Here is a 16702-nt window from a genome sequence, read left to right as displayed (position 1 = left end):
AGAGGAGGAAATGTGACTCTAGAAATAAGAGAGAGGGGGCAGGGTAGGAAGAAGAAAAAGAGAGATTTTAAAGATGCTACATTGCGGGCTTTGAAGATGAAGGAAGAAGCCACCAGGCAAGGAAAGCAGACAGCTTCTAAAAGCTGAAAAAGGCAACAAAACCTTCTTCCCTTAAACTTCCAGAAGCGATGCAGCCCCAACCACACCTCAGTTTTAGCTTATTAAGATTCATTGTGGACTTCTGACCTCAGAACTGTTGAATAATGAATTTCTATTGTTTTAAGCCACTACGTTTGTGATAATTTGTTATGGCAGTAATAAGAAACTATACAGTACCAGTAATTCATTCTTTTCCACTGTGGTCGAAACGGCCTATTCATAAGCTTGGAATATTAAAAAAAAAAAAAAAAGCTAACACTATAAAAAAATAACTAACTGATCACTAAACTTTCACTTTTGTTTTCCTTGAGACTTTCCTCTTCTCTTTGTGTGAATCCCAGGAACCTATCTGAGACAAAGAGGTGGGCCAGTGCTGCTTAGAAATCCCAGGTGGCGAGAGAGCAGAGGCCCCTGATCCATCAGAGAAAGACTGTGGGTTTCCCAGTATCTCAGTGGAGAACCTGTGAAGTTGGTGTGCGGGTATCTATTGCTATGATGGCGCTGGGCCAGGGCCTTGGTGGTTATTCAAGTGAGGATGATCTCAGTCTCGCAAAAGGCCTAATGTTCCTAATGCTGTCATACTTATCTGTGTAGATGCTTCCAGTCTTAGCCACTCTGTGCCAGAACCCTAAGCCCTGATGGAAGCTTTATCACTAGTCCAGACACACTTTCCCTAAGAGACAGCCCCTCCCCCCCTTTTTTGGTTCCTTTCACTGCCAAGAGACCTCAGTTGATATTATCCCAATCCATTAACGATGTCAAAAATCCATTTAATCTTCCAGGAAAATGGATGGGATCACAACCTCTTTCCTTCTAAGGAGGCAATTCGGTCCAATGCAAAATTTCTCCTCCACGCCCTTGTGACTAGCTATACTGGGGATATTGGGAGGAGACAAAAACCACATTTCCACCTTCCCCAGAGAAATACGTACCTGTTCCCCTTAGCTTCCATAACTGCTTCCAAGTAGGGACAGCAAGTTACCAGAAAGCCAATTTTCAGTATTATGAGAAAAAACAACTTGTCCTTTGCAGGTTGTCACTGAAAGAACAAAACATTACAAGAGAGGTAAGAAGCTGAGCGTCATCCTCAGGAAGAGAGGGAGACGCCACATAAAGTTCCGATCACTTACGTAAGGTGAAGTCGGGGCATTGCTCCATCCCCAATGTGCTCAGCTGTTGTGTCTCTTTGGGCTTTCTGTCTTTAGAAATAAGGAATTGGTGGAATCACCTTTTGACATGTGCTGCAGTTTCTCGATAAGAAGATGTCTGCCAGAGCTGTATTTAAAGTGATCTTTTGGCAATCTGAAAACTCACTTGGAAACTGTTATTTCACTCACTGTTACAGTCTGCTTTGTAGAAGCACATCAGCTTCTGGGCTGCCTAGATGCCATTACATATTTTCTGGTTTATTTTTATTTTACAGATATTTTAAGTTTGGGCTGTAATAACAAGAAAGAACAAATCTATTTTTATATTTTCATCAACATCTACCCTTGTCCTAAATTTCTATCTTAGGCTTTCATCTAGGCAACAGTAAACAAAGACACAAGTAAACAAAAGCCTTAATAATTTTAGAAAAATTTATGGAAAACCATTCTGTTTCCAGGTAAAAATAGAAAATGAATTCAACTTAGTCCCTGTTCTAGAGAAACTACCAGCTTAATGGTAGAGAAAAGCATGTCACTGCCAAAAGTATGTAGCTACTCCATTGATATTTGAGCTCCTACTCTGTGCAAGTTTCTGTTGTTTCAAAAACGAGCACAACTGACATGAATCCTGCCCACGTGTAGCTTAGATTCTGGCAATGAAAGCAGCCATTGAACTATTTAAGTATAATCAAAGTCTCGATTGAAAAGCAAAGCACTATATGGAACTGTTTAACAGGCCCCTACTTCATATTTGAAGGACAGAACACGACAAATATTAATTTGGAACTAGTGGTGTCAGTTGGATGTGGGTGGGAGAAGACGGCAGAGAGAAGAGTCCCAACGTAGCATGTCTGTACAAAGAAGAGAGGCTAGAAAGAGTATGAAGTGTTCTGAAAACTAAAGACTAGAGTAAAAGGTGGGGGAGAAAGGACGGTGGCATAGGTTATGTTTTAAAATCTTATGAGTAGATGAAATCTCTCAAGGATGGGGAGATGTCAATATCAATAACTTTTTAAACAATAAAATGGTTGTACACGTTCACGTGTTTTGCTTCAGGTACTTATTCATTTAATAAATACACATTGAATGCTTGTTATGTGCCAGCTCAATGGAAGTCATTGAGAATAAAAAGATGGATAAAACAGGGTCTCTACATGCACATCAGGTAATTTGTATCATGATGGAGGAAGATACAAGGTATTATAAAAACAGAGATGAGGAAACATTCTTATTCCTACTATTTTAAGAAGAGGTACAATTCAATTCTTATGCAGCTATTCTGAGATTTCTGGCCCAAATCAAGTCTAAAAATAGTGAGTGCTAACTGACTATAGAACTCCAATCTGGTTATATGTCTGAATCTTCTGGGAAGGTTTTACAATTGCAAGTGCCTGAGTTCCTTTCTAGAATAGTAGATTTCCATTTGTGGAAGTGAGACTCAAGAATCCAGAATTTTAAAAAGCACCCTCAGTGATTCTGTGTATATTGTGCAAATGGCATTTGGGAACTATTGAGGCAGACCTGGGTACTTGTGAGACCACATTAACATTTCCCAAAATATTAGTATGTTAGATGACAGGATGTGAGATGAGAGGCTGTTAGATGACATTTGAACCAAAGGTTCAATGGTGTGATGGGTTGAATTGTGTCCCCATCCCTCCCAAATTCATATGTAAGTTCTAACACCCAGTATGTCAGAATGTGACCTTATTTGGAAATGGGTCTCTATAGAGGTAATCAAGATAAAGTGCAGTCATTAGGATGGACCCTAATCCAATACGACCAATGTCCTTATCAAAAGGGGAAATTTGGATACAGACAGATGCACAGGGAGAACGCATGAAGATGGCCGTCTTCCAGCCAAGGAGAGAGGCCTGGAACAGCTCCTTCCCTCACAGCCCTCAGAGGGAACTAGTCCTTCATCTCAGACTTTTGGCCTCCAGAACTGTGAGACAATAAATTTCTGTTGTTTAAACAACCCAGCTTGTGGTACTTTGGTAAGACAGCCCTGGCAACTTAATACAAGCAATTAAATAAGATTTGGAAATTCAGAGTTATAGAGTTAAAATGGTTTCTCTGCTGCAGGGCCCTCAGAAGCTCAGATATGCTAACGTGTCTTGTGGCACTTTGAGAGGGGACAGTGAGTGCATCCCATCCCAAATCTGATGAAAGAAGGCTTTTTGTTTATTGCAGAGTATTGCATGAGACTGGTGTTCTGGGTTCTGAGGCAGGGAAATATTGGACTCATTACTCTTGAGGAAGTAGTCATGCTGTGGGTCTCATAAGTAGAAAGGTCAGCCTCATGGAGCTTGACTGCCTTCAGTAAATAAGAGTGGAGGTGAACATTTTTGAATGTATTAGTTCAAATCCATCATACCTCCTGGAAAAAAACAGTTCCAAGGGAATAACCTACTGGAAGTTATCAGGAACCGTCATTCTTGATCCATGAGGCCTTTCATTCCTGTTATTTTACATCATTGACTCTGAAGCAGCCATTTGAACGGGAAAAAGCCAAGAAGCGCTGTGTTGTCTCCCTTGGTAGGAGTAGTTCAGGAAACGTCGGAGAAAAGTATGCAAGGCTGATTCTATCAAATGGCACACACCACTCCACATTTGTCTTCCAAGCACTCTATTTATTCCTATTGTTGTTTCCTCATACTTTGCTAAAACAGTGATCCATCTTTCTTGAAATGGAACATTGGGAGAGAAATGGACCATTGTTACTGTCAGTGGTTAAAAAAGTAAGACTGCGAAAATTTAACTGTGTATTTCAGTTATTAAACACACACACACACACACACACACACACACACACACACACAGTGAGATGTGAACTAGATGAAGCCTGGCTTTTTAAGCTTTTGTAAAACTGTAGTACTTCAACTTTTTATTAATGTGTTTTATATTATTTAAGGCTAGACTTATACATATGAAAGTTTTAGATGATATTTGATCTACAGTCGTGACAAATGCTTGTTATTACACTCCATGAAAACTTGGGATCATGCAAACAAAGCATTCATCAATCTTTGTTTCCTATTTGAAACCCATTAACTGTGAATGCTCCCCACGCTTCACAGACCCTCCAGTTCCCTCCTAACCACCCTCTGCAGACTTGGTGATCTAACTCATTCAACATTTGCCTCCAATCTCAGTGGCTCATCAAACAAAACGAGTGCCCACTTAAACTAAAACGTAGTTTCTTTGGCCCTTCTTCTAGATTTTCTAACTTGTAAGGGTTGGGCAAGTTGAAAAAGCTCTGTTTATAACAGACGTCCCAGGTAAGTCTAATGACCAGCTCAATTTGAGAATCAAAAGTATGCAATTGGCTTTTTCCATATACTCTACTGCCTCACAGTGTTAGGGAGCCTTCCTCACCTGGGACCCTCCTTTCTCTAACTGGATTAAATTTTTAAAAAATTTAAAACTATGTTTTTAAGTGCTGGAAAATTATTTTAATGCTCTCTCCCTCCTCACCCCCATTTCTGTGAGCTTTTTATTCTTTGTTAAAGTGATTATGTGTCTCCTCTGGCCTTCTCTATTTTAGCAGAAGAATATTCATTTTAATCTGTGTATTGTTATTCCTCGGTCTGACTACTGGGTCCCCTTGAGATGTTCATTGTTCTCACTGCTGACCCCTTGTTCCAGTTGCCTGGTTTAGCATTGAGGAAGCTTGACTTACAGGAAGTGGGGGGGATACAGCAGTCTGGGTCTCTGGTGGCAAATTGTCTGCAGCAGCTAAGGTGTCAAGCGGAAGTCACTTCCCCACAAAGCTGCAAGGTAGTTGACCAGCCTCAAAGGCAGAGAGAATCTGAGCCCATCTGTCCAACAGCGTCCAAACTCGTCCAAAGCCAAGGAGACTAGCAGGTGCCCCGAAGATCATCCCTCAAGCTGGCACACTGTCCCTTAGGGGTTCACAAACCCCCCCAGGGCAGCACTCTCTCTAGGAAGCCCCTCCATTTCATCATTATTGATACATAGAAGTCAGCGCATCCCTGGCTCTCTCCAGGTGGACCCCCCACAGATGGCAGGTCTTGCACACATCCTCCAGGCACTCCCTATCACTGTGCCCCAGGAGATGTTCTTCTTAAGGTAAGTAGCTGGAAGATGACTGAAATTAGAAGGGAGGGGGCCATGAGCGGGGAAAGTTAGGGTACTCAGGCCACCATTTTCTCAGAATACTCTAATTGTTATCGAACTTTCCATGTATATATGTCTGATTTTCCAGCTAAGGGGTTTTAGATATATCCCCTAACCTCACCATGTCTTACTTCCCTTATTTTGAAAGCAGAGGTAATAATAACCTCCAGATAAAATTGGCATTTCAATCACAGCTATCACTATCATGCACTTCTTCTGTGCCAGGCACCTGGCTAAGTGCATTAATGCCAAATGAGATAATGCAAATGATGCACTTAGCATGTAGCCAGGCACAGGTGGGTGCTCCGTACACATTGGTTATTCTCATCTGTACTTGCTCTTAGCTGCTGACTTGCATGAGGGTAGATGCTGTCTTGCACATTTTTACAGTCCCCCTCTCCCCTCTGCACTTTATACTCTAGCTTCCATAGAGTTGGTTGAGTACCTGACTACATCGTATGCTTCTAAATGGCAATTCCTGTTTTCTCTAAACTTGGTCAACTCGATTAATTTCACATGTTTCTAAAAGTCTTAGCTAAAAGTTCACTTCATTTGCAAAACAGTGTGAATCTTTCTCCTCTGATAGAATGTCATCTACATTGTATAGATTATTCTACCCCAATTCTACCTTGTATTCAAATTATTTATGCACATGAATTATATTCCTTACTAGAATCCACTCCTTTTCTGCTCCAAGCTAAGAAGTGTTCTACATCGGGAATTCCTTCTTTTACAACCTTGCTCCTAAAACTTGGGAGATGTGCCATAGGAAGCAACAATTAGAGGAATCCTTTCTTCATCGAAATGAAAAGCTGTCAAATTGGGACTGGATCATATGAAGCAAGGCCAGTTTGTAAGTTAGACAGTAGATATACAGGGAGAATACGGTAGAACATTATGGTTAAAGTCTTGTGCTAACCTATCCTGGGCATCTTGCTCTCTCTTTTGAGTATCCCCCCCCCCCCCACTAATGCTCATACACCCATCTACTCACATAAATTAGCACTTCCATTTCAGTTGACTCAAAGTTTTAAATGATTAATCATATATTAGTATAGGAACCTCATATTTTACAAAAACTTTCTTTTATAGTTAACTGTGTTTGGAAGTACAGCTTTTTAGGAGTTGAAATCAGGCCCCAGTATGACAATCACTGCCCCAGCAGTAGGTGCCAGGGGTCTGTTTAGTATAATACATGCTCATTCATTGTCTGCTGTGGACTCTGCCTTGTGGTAAGAACAATCGGACTTGAGCTCCTGCCCCCAGTGATTGCAAGACTGCAGAGGTCGAGAGGAAAGACCACGGTGTGTACACACACCCACAGGGTTTGAGTCCTGAAATACCACCGAAACACTGGGGCTCAGATGCACCGTGAGCTTGGCATACAACAAGCTTTTAATATATATATATATATATACAAGAATTATTGGTAAAGAAATAGGATACTTGGAAAAAATTTGCTCAAGTGCCTGCTACTGGAAGACTAGATCCCAGTTAATCTATTGTTCAAAATTCCCCAATGCCCAGCACAGTACCTTATTACAGGTGTTGTGACTAACCACTTTCGGAGTGTGAAGTTGTCATTGGGAGGTGGCTTACCCACTGGGAAATACATTTCTCAGCCATCTTGCATCTAGGTGTGGTTATGTGAGCAGATGGTGCTTACAAACAGGGGCGACTTCTCAAGCTTCTTTTCCCTTATCTTGGATAAATGCAGAGGACTCTGAGGCTCTCAAAGATGGTGTGGATACAGGATGCAGGAGATTCTGTCTCCTGGAATCCAATCAGTCACTTGAATTGCACTGTTTCTTGACTGAAAATTAAACATTCATGGTATGAAAATTTGGCGACTGAAATTTGGGTGTTTATTTATTGTATCAGCTTGCATTGCTTTAACTAAATCTGCTATTCAACAAATTTGTGGAAGGAATAAATGGGCTGCATAATTAAATCACCCCTAAAACAATGTCTTTAAGTACCTAAATATGTATGTATGATAAATCCATTGATCTTATTTCATCAATCTGTCTCTAGTCTCACATTGAAACAGTTGTATTGGTTTCAATCAGAATTTGAGGTAGCGTAGAGAGATGGGGTAGTGCTGAAGCAATATAGTGGCTTTTCTTTCTTAAATTTGTTAAAGAAGCAAGCGAAAGAATTGCCTAATGAAATGGGGGTGGGGAAGCTCTTGTACACTGTGAGAGTGTTTCATCTTAGTAATCAACTAATGAATGAAATAGAAAGCATTAGTCTATATTTTCTCTTCAACCTATTGTGTATTTTTGTCTTTTGAAAACAATATATGGGATTGTGGAATATAGGAAATAATTCTCTTACAGAACTAAAGAGAATTAGAAAGGGCTGCTAATGGCTTTTGCGTTTAGAAGTATAATGGATCCCTGTGAATTATTTTATGGGTGAAATGTCTGGAATTGCTTATACTGGGTTATAGATTTTTTTTCCTTTCCTTTTTCTTTTTTATCTAAGAGAACTTAAACATGATATATTTTTTTTTTTAAATCTTATTTTGTGGTTGAAATGTCAGCCATATTTCAATATTCTCTTAGGCTTCTCCTAAAAGGAATGACTTTTACGCATAACAATAGTCTTGTTTTTTAAGTGTTTGGTTGTATCTGCAAATGTGTAAGGCATTCATTTTCCAGGAGCTCTTTTCTCCCTGGTAACACACCAGGAAATATCAGAGTGTTGTTCTTTGAATTCTTTCTTATGCTCTGACTCCCAGATGAATTGAAATTCAACTTCACAGTCAAATGAGTAGCCATTTAAAGCCCAGGTGTGTATTTCCTAAGACCCTCTCAAAGGATATATAACTGCTTGTGTCTTTCCTAAAGACAGCAAACTAAATTTTAATTGGATCGTGCCTCTCCCAAGAGATCATTATACCTCTACTCCAACGCCATATATTACAGAGCTTCAGTATGAATTGAAACATGGAACCCATGTTTGGGTTCAAGTTGAAATTATATTAGCTGACGCCCTAGTCATTTCGGCAACTCCCCAACCAAAATTGTATTTAATTTGAATCCCTTAAAAAATGAACACACACGCACGGACGCATAAAACTTGCATGTCAAGTTTTCAAATTTCCATAAACTTGCAGATTATGAAAAACAGTTTGCTTTCTCAGGAAACAAGTCTCAGATGGCACTAGTTCCAAATTTTTCTGGTCTGAACCCCACCTTGACCTTGTCAAGTGGATTTGAAAAAATGAAACAGTGGAAAGTTTATATATACTGAAGACCTGCTGACTCAGAACTGGACCTGGGAGATTGTCAGATGGCACAGAATGAATAGAATGAATCTTTTCATCAGAGGGGGAGAGATGGTACGAAAGACCTTCTTATGCATGAGTGCTTCTAGAGCCAGTCTCCCTCTGATCTTAGAAACTGGCAAGACAACATCTAAAGGGAAACCCAAGGACTCAGGAGACTAATTCAGTAACACTAAATAATGCAGCCATGTGCTTCTTTGTTCTTTATAGGTGAAAAATCTATGTAATTTTCCTGAGGTAAATTAGACTTTGAAGACCAAGGTTAAAATACTGTGAAAACATCCCAGAGCATGCTGAAGGGTGGAATTTATACTTAAAACTCTTAAGGGGCAGTGTTATGTTCTTGCCTTCTGCCATAACAAAGTGGATCTTTGTGTATTATATGTAGTTTCCCCCACCACCCAACCCGGAAAATTTAAGTGGTATCTTTATTCAAGATTTGAATGTTTTAGAAATCTGGATTCCTGCCCCCCCACCCCCCACCCTCTTAAATCTGTAGACAGAGACTTAGGTTGGCAACCAGGGTACCAGGGTAGAGAGTATGTCTCTTGGTTTTTCTGAGATGTGCTTTCTTCAATTGTCACATTAGGGGGCTGAAGTAAGTGATCTCTAGGTCAGTTAGAGTTACAACATTTCATGGTTCTAAATTTCAAGTGGCTTTTTCTCTATTTATACATCTCTAGATTTCAGCATTTTTCTGCCATGATGTAAAAGAATATTTGGATTACACACTCAGTACACTCAGTACTGGAATCTTAGACAGGCTTCAGTTTGTCCATTTATTCCTACTTAATTATCTTCCACTGATAATGGACTTCTTGCTTCTCCTTCATTTTCTTTATCTCCCAATGGTATCAATAGCTTCTCAATTACGAGGCTCAAAACCTTGAAGTTTTCCTCAATTGTTCAGTCTCTTTTGTCCCAAACATTAAATTAATCACACTGCTCTGTTGGGTACACCTCTGTGAAAGGTAAGACTGGTTTTACAAAACAGAATTACTGAATTGCAGAATTGAAAGGGACTCCATTTATTGGTTCACAGATTTTGTAAAATTGCTTTGAGGATATGAAGAAATATATGAACCAACTCCCCGGAGGGGATGATATATATATATATATATATATATATATATATATATATATATATAATTTTGCATATAATTTCCAGAAATTCAAAGATTTCATGAAATTCACCCATGGATCTCCAGTGAAGAATCCCTCAAATAGGCCAAAAGACTCCAAAGGCAGAATTTCACTCATGAACAACCCTGGTGGGTGGCTAACACCATCGGCTTGAGTACTTCTAGTGACCGAAACCTCTCAATCCTTTTTGGAACTTTCTCTCCCCTTGCTTGTAAAGAAACCTTTATTGTTGGATATTTATTTAGGGTTAAAATCTGTTTGCCTCTAGCTTCCAATTGACCTTAGATCTTTGGTATTTAAAGATACCTGCTATATCCCTCAAAATCTCCATTTTTCATGTCCAATATTTATCATCTTTAACTATCTTCTACTTTATAACTTCCAGACTCTTTACTTTTTTGGTCCTCTTCCTCTAGGCACTTTCTCCAGACAGTCTTTAGTGTTTTTATTTAATTTTGATTCCTTAAGATGACTAACAGTCTTTATATGTGATATCAATAACCAATGCAAAGTTCTTTGAAAATGTTTTATTCTTGATATCCATCCTTGACTGAAGTCTTGGCTCTGCTATTTGCTAGCCATTTTGACCCAGTGCTGGTTACTTAACCTCCTTCATTTTCTCATAATTTTAATTTTATAATCTTAGCACATACCAGGTACTCAATAAATTACAGGTGGCCTTTTTATCATTAATTCAGATTAAGATGACTTGGGCTATTTTGGAGGTTACATGATATTTGGGGATGGACAAAAAAAATTCTCCAAAATATTTTTAACCAGTATTAAACTTGACCTCTCATACCCCAAAATTGATATTAACTTTTTTAATTTAAATGCATAGTTTCATTACTTAACATTGCTAAATGTTATATTGGGTGTGGCCCACATGCCAGTCTCCTAAGGTATTACAAAACCCAATCCCATCATTCAGTATGTTGCCTGCTCTTCCCAGTTTCGTGATCTCCGGTCAGGGGTAGGACTGAGGACCAAGATCAACAGCACACATTAACCATTTCTACCCAACGTGACTTTAATTCATTAAACAAGTCTCTGACCGGAACAGAGTTTGTCATGTACCTTGCTGACAACCAGATAACTGTACATTGGGGATTGCCCTGATCTAACTACCAAAAGGAAAAGAAAAGAAAGAAAATGGCATTCATGTGAAACGAGCTGTTCTGCACGAACTCACTATGACTCAGTTGTTTAACTGAGTTCTTTCCAAGTTTCCTAAGTCATAACAAAACCATATGAAGAAGGCAGGAAATGTACCTTATTTGCACAGAGCCAGATTTTGAGGTGCTCCCCTAAATGTATAATAGATCACTTCTTTGACTCACAGATCATAGCGAAGACAATTTCAAAGACATGTAAAGGCAGGAAGCTTGCATCTTCAAAGTATGGTCCAGTTCTCTCACAAATACGGTGGCTCTCTGTTCTTCCAAGAACATCAATGGAGCACGACAAGGAAGTTTGTCAGAATCTCTAAGGAAAAGTGCGGGTAGTTAGATAATTGCCTTCTCTCCTCGCTCAGACTCTCCAATCTTCTTGAATCTTGGGGACAGGGAGAAGGAGAAATAATAAACTGGACTATCATGCCTCCCAAGAGATATACTAAACTGTAACTAGCTGAGAAATCCCTCAAAAACCTTTATGAATGAAATCTTTATAAAAAAGGTTTCTGATAAATTTTCCAGACATCTTGTAGTCATAAAAAAGAAAGAAAGAAAAAAAACCACACACACAAAAAAACGGACTCAGTAGTAAATACCCTTCCCATGAGCTCAGTCTATTTTGCTCTTCCCACCAGCTGTTGCATGAGTTAGGGTCATATTTAGAAGGACAGCTCATTTGGCTTGGAAGGTCGTGTGAGGGAGTGCGGAAGAGGCCTGTGCAGAGATGCCAGACAGGCAGGCGAGCCAGCAGACACACGTGGACAGGGCTCAGCGAGCTCCTCTTACTCGTGGAGTGTCGCTGCCTGAAATGGAATCCAAGGATCCCGGCTTAGCAGTGCAGGATGACTGTGACCTCTCCCTGACCCTGGCAGTAAACTCTCCTCGAAAGCGCTTTTGCTCAAGGTCCCTGCCTCTCAGGGGGAGCCTTCACTTTGAATTGACATTCATCCAGAGCTCTGGTAATATAATTGAGTGCCCTTGCCCAGCCCTCCCAACTACAAATTAAAGGACATTCAACAGGCTTTCCTTTTGTTCGTTTTAAGATATGATGAGATGTAGGGTATGAAAAGTTTCCCTTTTTCCGGAGAAGATGCAATATCCAATCAATATCTTAACTTAAGCTGTTATTGAAAATAAATAACAAATGTCCAAAAACATCTGGCTCTCGTTTCCTGGATAAAATGCAGAAATGAATTAAATTCCCCAAATACATAAACTTCTCCCTACAAATTAGCACATGGAATAAGGCAATGATGTTTGCAAATAAGTATTTAGGCTTTAAACTGAATGGGAACATAAGAGCACTTATAAATAGTATCCTAGGACATAACAATAAATTAACTTTCCCAAATCCCTCATTATCAAGAATACATTAAACTATGGAAGAAATTTGCACTATAAACTATATGACTCCATTGCAAAGATGATTTTTTACATAATCTATGCTATTTTTTTTAAATGATACCTATCAAATTGTGTGGACCAGGGCATGTTACCTTCCATTCTTATAGCTCAAGTTCCTAATCTGAAAAAATTTTACCTAGTTTTTACCTTTCATACTCATATTAAAAATATCTCATATAAGCACAGTTCCTGACACCAAGGGTTCCCTTCACAAATGGCAGCTCACCCTTCTTCTAATTAAAAGACAGTCAGACCCGGTAGTCCGTGCACTGGTTTCACAGATGTCCTGACTTCAGAGCTGCAGAAACCTACTGGGGGATCCCCCTTAGGTGAAACTGTCTTGAAATGAGCACCTTTGGTACTAAATTCCCCTTGAGTTGATCATATGTTAATTTCCAGTAATTTTAAGAAAGAAATACTGTTTATTGAATTTTAGAGATCATGAAAATCATTGATTCAAAATGGTTTTCCTCCCAATCTATGTGGGGTTTATGAGAACTTTAGCCATTTCTGAGTGTCACAAAACAGTCTGACTGTGAGGGATTTTAGAGAGACCTTTGGCTCAGGAAAGGCTGCCAGAGTCCAGGAGATGGTTGGAAAGATGGGCCCATATGAGACGTTTGTGTTTGCTTTCTCCTGAGGTGAGTGCCTTTGCTGGTGAAGTCTCCAGGGACCACGGGGCAGTGACTCCTTACTGGCCAAGGCAAATTCACTGAAGAGATGTGAACTGAATTTAAAACCCAGATACTTGAGGAAGGCCATCTCATGTTCCTTCAGGTCACACAGCAGCAGCAGCAACAGCAGCAGCAACAAAAGGTGATGATAATGTCGGGAGCTAGAGAAGAGACCCAGTAAACAATGTTCCTTAACTTGGGTTTTCATTTATAGACACGAGGGAAAAAAAGATGAAGGAAATATTTCAAATTTTAACTTCTTCCCCTAACTCCTGTATCTGCCTCTTTGAGATGACAAAGATGAGCAGATTCCATTGGGGGTTAAATGTTTTGAAAAAGTAATCCATTGATCATTTCCTCTCACTTGACAAGTTTAACTAGACCAAATCAATACTTCTTAGAGAAGCAATGGCTTTGTAAAAAACAATTAGGTGACATGAGGCATCCTAGGGTAAAACAAACCTGTAGACAAATTCTTTTCTTTATCCCTTAGCCCACCAGGAATATCTTTGATTAAAAATCATATGCCTATGGATATATTGGACTTATTAAATGATGGACTTCAGGGTACAAGATCATTTATTTTCCCACTGCATTTACTTGCCAACCAAGCTGCTTTAAATGCACACGAAAACAAAGAATCTTAGTTTTAAACCAAGAAAAGGAGATTGAAAATACAGCTAGTCAAACATCAAAAGTTCCATCCATTTTTTAAAGAACTTGCTTAATTGCAGCCTAGTTAGGAAACAATGCCCCGCTGAACACATTTACATTACGTTACATCAGCATGGTGGCCACTCACAGGTTTTATTTCTTGCAGTTCAATGAGTACAGGATTTCAACTAGAGAATTTGAAACAAACAGAAAGGCTTTAAATTTTTTTTAACTCCCTTCAGAGAAAACATTCAGGGACAATCACTTCTTCATTTTGATTGTCACCTGGATTCAAAACTGTGCAACCAAAAACGGTTTCAGACAGACAGATGGCCCTGGCAGTTAAGAGGGGTTGGGAAAAGGAATAAATGAATACTCTGTTTTCTGTATACGTGAATAAAAGAGAGGAGGAAACAAAAGGAGTAAGCCAGCTATTTGAATCAGAGAGCACCTCTAAACATACCTTGACTTTCCTATACAGGGACCTCCTTCTCCCTTAGCCAGTTTAGCACAGATAGAGACACTCAGGCCACTGAACCCAAGAGTGCTTGCCTCTCAGAGATAAACACTGCTTTTTGTGCCTGGTGCACTTACAGGCTGCTGAAACTTGACAAGTCCCTGTGTGATAACCAGTAATGGAATGCTGAACGAGTCAGGGTTGAATTGCCCATCTTGGGCAGTGTTTGGTCAAGTGAACAGGGCACGCAAAGATCTCGCTTCCCCTCCATGCTGGGGAGAACTGAGCCTCTCAGATGCTGGGATGGAGACATTGTGGGGGGAAATCCCTTTGAATGCTTGCTGCTGCACAGTGCTGAGCTTGGTCAGCTTTTGTTTACTTTGTCTTACATGTGAAGATCGCAGCTGTTGCTTTCAGTAAGGGAGTAGAAGAATGTAACAACCCACCTCACATTTTGCCCTCCTCCAAATGTTTGTGGAGCCCAACAGCTGTCTCTGCAAATCCTGCCACTCAAGATTGGAATGGCTCTCCATAATCAAGAATGGAGTGGTGAAGCTGAGATTGTTGGCTGGCTTGAGGTGGCAGGTGGGAATGAACTGTTCTCTTAATGGTCTCACATGGTCTGCTCCTGTGGGGACTGACTCAAAAAAAAGCATTTAAAGGAGGCGATGAAGGAAAGTTGAATACATGCGTCTTGTATTTCATACTTCTAGATGTGAATGGCTGTGAAGCATGAATTCACTGGTTGTTAGAGCTGGAGGGGATTTGAAAGGTCCTCTTGTCTAGGAGTTTTCAAATTATTTTTAGCAGCAGACTTTTTTCTTTTTTTTGGCCAGAAACATCTTAGACCAGGGGTATCGTGTCATAAATGGACATACTTCCTTAGAACAAGCAGGAACATCAGTGTGGAAAGTGGGGTATAAGAAAAGCAGATTCAGTAACAAACGAACTCAGTACTGGGAGCACAGTGGGAGTGGTGGGGACTCTGGCAAACTGGGGGTGCCAAGAGGGCCAACTGCTGGTCCCTTCTAGTATGTTGTTGCCTTTGCCAGACAGGGATTCAGTGATTCATTCGTTTCATCAATACTTACTAAGTGCTCACTACATACCACGTATTTTTTAAAGCGTATATAAAGCTGACAAGATCACTGCTCTCACAGTGCTTCTGTTTTAGGCAAGGAGACAGCTAAAAAAAGGGGGGGTGCATGAAAATGTGTATAAGTACTGATGAATGCCAAGAAGAAAAGTGAAGCAGGGTACGGGATAAAAAGTAATTGGGAAAGGAAGTACTAGAGAGGACTGCCTGGGACAGACTTGCAGGGCAGTACATTAGAGCAGAGACTTAAATGATGGAAAGAAAGGAGCCGTGTGCACACCAGAGGGGTGGATGGAGTTGGGCGTGTGAACATTCCAGGGACTAGAAAAGCGAGTGTGAACATCCCGAGGCAGGCTTTGCTCTGCTCTTACCCACCACCCCCACTAACTGAGCACCATTTGGAATTCTATCCTAGTTCAATCATCTGTTGACCCTAGCTGGTAGACCAGAGAGGTGAAGGTGCTTGTCCAAGGCCACACAGGGATGTTCTGGGACTGGAAGCCAGGTCTTCGAACTTCCACCCAGTTCAATGCCTTCTTCCTAAAAAGCGTGTGCACTCAACATTATCGCCCATGCCCCAAGAGAGGAGTAGTCTTAATAGAATCTACATGACCAAGACTTAAATGGCTAGTGAACAGCAACACAAATAGTAGCATTTTCCAATTAGGAATTCAAAGAAAACATTTACATTGTCGTAGAGCTCTGTCCCAATTCACCTAGCCAACTCCTACCCGAGGGTATACTGTGTTGTTTACAACCTTCACATCTTTTCTGAGCTTTTGGCAAATAATGATTACAGTTTAAGTCACTTACTCTTATCGTGTAACAGATCAAATCCCACAGCGACAGAAAAAAAAATCCAAGTTACTAATAAAGAGAACAAAAAATATTAGCTAAGTCTGACCAATTTCAAGAGACACGCTGATTTTTAAAAATATGCTTAAATTATGCAGTTATCTCACATTCCTAGTTCATTTTCCACTCAAAAGTTAGGTCAGCCAAGAGATGAAATAACAGTCTTCGATTATCTCTGGGTTGAAAGACCAGAATACAACAGATTGCTTCTGCTCAGTCAACCAAGTTCTTGTTTTCCAATCACCTTGACATTGACTTCAGGTGAAGAAAGAATATTTACATATCAGAATGGATAAAACTTTATGCCAGTGGTGGACCCTCAGCCTCACTCTTTCCTCCTCCACATGGGCTGTAGCCAGACTACCCTCTGCCTGTTTTGAAGGAACTTGACTTGCAGATTGGCTCCAAGACCAAAATACATAATCATTTTCCAGAACAAGTGCAAAACGTCCCCTGATATTAACAACCTACAACTGCTCTCTATCTCATTTCTTAAGTACAATTT

General features: G+C 40.1%; 1 long non-coding RNA gene across 2 annotated transcripts in view; it reads left to right on the top strand.

Annotated features, from left to right (window-relative positions):
• The first annotated feature begins 5019 nt into the window (after positions 1–5019).
• LOC141570067 (uncharacterized) overlaps positions 5020–16702 on the top strand; it is a 66616-nt gene continuing 54933 nt past the window's right edge. The window contains exon 1 of one of the 2 annotated variants that reach the window (XR_016022475.1): positions 5020–5399. This is a non-coding gene — a long non-coding RNA (uncharacterized LOC141570067). The remainder of the gene's footprint in view (positions 5400–16702) is intronic. The other variant, XR_016022476.1, reaches the window with a different exon arrangement.

This window comes from Rhinolophus sinicus, chromosome 1 (assembly GCF_057876585.1).
Source record: "Rhinolophus sinicus isolate RSI-liver-muscle chromosome 1, RSI-T2T, whole genome shotgun sequence".
Lineage (NCBI taxonomy): Eukaryota > Metazoa > Chordata > Mammalia > Chiroptera > Rhinolophidae > Rhinolophus > Rhinolophus sinicus.
This window is presented reverse-complemented; position numbering and strand designations above follow the sequence as displayed.